This window comes from Diceros bicornis, chromosome X (assembly GCF_020826845.1).
Source record: "Diceros bicornis minor isolate mBicDic1 chromosome X, mDicBic1.mat.cur, whole genome shotgun sequence".
NCBI classification, from domain to species: domain Eukaryota; kingdom Metazoa; phylum Chordata; class Mammalia; order Perissodactyla; family Rhinocerotidae; genus Diceros; species Diceros bicornis.
The window spans coordinates 127,193,023-127,196,863 of record NC_080781.1 but is presented as its reverse complement, the minus strand read 5'-3'; positions in this window follow the sequence as shown (position 1 = coordinate 127,196,863).

Here is a 3,841-nt window from a genome sequence, read left to right as displayed (position 1 = left end):
CTATAGAGAAAGAAAGTAGATTAGTCATGGCCTAGGGCTTGAGGGGCTTCAAGTTAATAGGGAGTAACTGATAAAGGATATGTGGTTTCTTTTTGTGTGTGTGAGGAAGATTAGCCCCGAGCTAACATCTGTTGCCAATCCTCCTCTTTTTGCTGAGGAAGATTGGCCCTGGGCTAACATCTGTGCCCATCTTCCTCTACTTTATATGTGACACTACCACAGCATGGCTTGACAAGCGGTGCATCAGTGCGTGCCTGGGATCTGAACCGGCAAACCCCAGGCCACCGAAGCTGAGCTCGTGCACTTAACCGCTGCACCACCAGGCCGGCCCCAGGATATGTGGTTTCTTATTGGGTTGATGAAAATATTCTAAAATTGATTGTGATGATGTTTTCACAAATGCTATGGACTGAATTGTGCTCCCCCAAAGTTCATATGTTGAAACCCTAACTCCCAATTTGCATTTGGAGATGGAGTTTGTAAGGAAGTAATGAAGGTTGAAGGAGGTCATAAGTGTGGGGCCCTGATCCAATAGGATTAGTGCTCCTGTAAGAAGAGACACCACAGAGCTCACTTGCTCTCTCTCTGCCACCTGAGGATAAGGTGGCCATCTACAAGCCAGGAAGAGAACTCTCAGCAGAAGCCGAATCAGCCAGCACTTGACTTGTGACTTCCAGCCTCCAGAACTGGGAGAGAATAATTTTCTGTTGTTTAAGCCATCCAGTCTGTGGTATTTTGTTATGGCAGTCCAAGTAGACTAATAACTTTGTGAATATACTAAAACCCATTGAACTGTACACTTAAAATGGGTGAATTGTATTATATGTGATTGTAACTCAATAAAGCTGTTATTAAAAAATATTATAACATTGAGAGAATGATGGCCGAAGTAAATGACTATAAAAGTCTCCTGGAGTATAAAAATCAGGGTGTCCCTCAGAAGCCAAAACAGATGATAAATTCACCACAGATGATGGCAAGGGATAGGGGAAAATCGTGGGGGAAGGGCAGTGGTCACTGAGGTGGGTGGGGAAATAGAACATCAATAGCAGCCACCAGGTATTGAGCAAATATTCTGTGCCAGGCATTGGTCCAAGGGCTTTATGTTCATCATTTCTTTCCTTCCTCCTAACAACTCTGTCAGGTAAGTTCTATTACTGTCCCTTCTTTTAAAAATGAAGAAACTGAGTCTCAGAGAGGTTAAGTAACCTGCCCAGTTTTACACAAATAGTAAAGTTCAGGGCCAGATGTCAAACCAGTTTTGTGTGCCTGTATTGCAGGCTGTCCACATGAAGCTATCCTGTCATTGTAGAGGCTTGGATCAAGAATGGGAGGTGGCCTTCTCTAAGGGCTGTGGACTTCTGTAAGTACTGTCAGGGAAAAGAGGGACAACAACATAGAGACAGCAAAGAAAAATAAGGAGTCTCAAGCCACTAGCAGTGAAATCTGTTACTTAGAATCTCTGGGGAAACTACATCAGCAGAGCAACCAACCACTCTGCTGTTCTGATGACAAGAGCACAAGCTCTGGTTCAGATCAAACTGAGTACAAATCTGCAGTCTGCTACTTTCTCACTGTGGGACCTTGGGAAAGTTAATTAAACTGCTCTGAGACTCAATTTTTTCATCTGTAAAACGGATGTGATGGAGATTATGATGATATTAATATAATGCATGCCTTAACAGAGCACCTGTGGGAACTAAATGAGCTAATGTATGTAAAACACTCGCCAGAGTGCTTGGCAGATAGTAAGTGTTCAATAAATGTGTATATGTCTATGAATGTGTGTGTGCGTGTGTGCACACAAGTGCACATGTTGAGAGAAAAAGAGAGAGAGCATACATGTCCATGTGCCACTTGTGATTCTTTACTGCAGTCTAGGGCTCTCCAGGAGCATGGATTCATGTACAGAACACATTGTGATACTAGACTCATCTTTGTATAACTCTTCAGGGCTGAGAAGGATGTTAAGTCAATCAAAGCAGGAGATGGAAGAAAGAACATCTGAGGGGGTGAACAGGGTTGAATCCTAGGAAAGAAATGAGCTGGACAAATATCCTACTGGGACCCTGGGAATCTGAGTTATGGGCAAAGGGGAACTGTTAGAAGACGAGTTTAAGCTGGAGCCCAAGAGTCAGGCCTGAAGAACCAGTCAGAAAGGGCACATTCTCCATAAAGACCAAGAGGAACAGATAATATGATAGCAAACCATAAATCAAAAATTTAAAAATCAAGACCAGGAAAAGATGACATTATAAGAGAATATGAAGACTAGGGGAAGGAAGCTGGGTGAATAAGTGCAGGTCCAAAGGTCTCACACAGTGTTCTAGTTCAGCTGTAATTAGGAATTGTGCTTCCTGAGCAGGAAGAGGGATAGGTAATTAAGCAAAGGGAACCTCCTTATAAGTGTAACTTGATAATTCTTCATGACTATTCTTTGCTGACCTGTCTTCCATTTTTGTTTCTTTTCCTAACACTATAGAAGTTTATTATGCTCTAAAGCTAGGGTTGGCAAACTATGGCCTATGGGCCAATTCTGGGCCACCTCTTATTTTTGTAAATGTAGTTTTATTGGAACACAGCCACACCAATTTATTTATGTATTGTCTATGGCTGCTTTTGTGTAACAGCAGCTGAGTTGAGTCAGATACTGAGTAAAGCCAAAAGTATTTACTATCTGCCCCTTTTTTAAAGAAAAGTGTCCCAGTATCTGGTCTAAAATCACTGGCAGAATGTGATATTTCCCATGGCTTAGGAATAAAAAAGAGTACTTAAGGAATTAATAATAGAGTTAAATCTCTAAGGCCATCATCTAAAGAAGAGACCCTTTATCTTACTTAGATGAGAGCAGGCAATAAGATCAGGAGCAGATATATATATAAGCTCAAACAATGGTTAACTTAAGACGAAAGCAAAAAGATTTTAGGTTCTATTACAAGACTTTTGATATCAGATATCACTAATTTGGGCTTGTCTAATATTAAGATTAGTGGACTTGTGAACTACCGACCTCATTCAATACAAGCAAATACTTGTGATGTTGACCAGAGTGCCAAATTTCATTGAAGTCTATTTCCCAACTGCTAAAAAGCTGCTTCTTTGAAAATACAACGCTCGGGGCTGACCCAGTGGCATAGCGATTAAGTTCGCTCGCTCCACTGTGGCGGCCGGGGGTTCAGATCCCGGGCACGCACCGACGCACTACTTGTCAGGCCATGCTGTGGTGGTGTCCCATATAAAGTGGAGAAAGATGGGCACGGATGTTAGCCCAGGGCCGATTTTCCTCAGCAAAAAGGGGAGGATTGGCAACAGATGTTAGCTCAGGGCTAATCTTCATCACACACACACAAAAAAATACAAGGCTCTATTGGATTGCAGAGTGGAGATCAGAAAAGTCAATGTTAAGTTGTACTTTCATACCACTCAATAGTATACCAAATTTGGTAAAAACCAGTATACATCTGGTTTTCAGAAATTACCAAGACCTAAATACACATGCTCACTGCCTATAATCAATGAATTTGTAGTCCCTGAATACATCCTGGGTTAGGGTAATGAGGGATAATGGAGAGAAACCAATGTGGAATTATAATCAACCTCAGGAACCCCATAAATCTTACTTGGAATTACTTGTTCCATGATTGCTTTCTCCACTCGAAGGCTCTTTTGCAATTGGATCCTAAGCACCTAGCCTAGTCCCTGGCACATAGCACATGCCCAATAAATATTTGTTAACATAATGAATTACTGAATAAATATAGAACTCAGAATTGCCCATAAAGATTTTATATATTCTCACTAAGTTAGACTGGTAGATGGTAGTGAAGCCAGTATGAAAAAG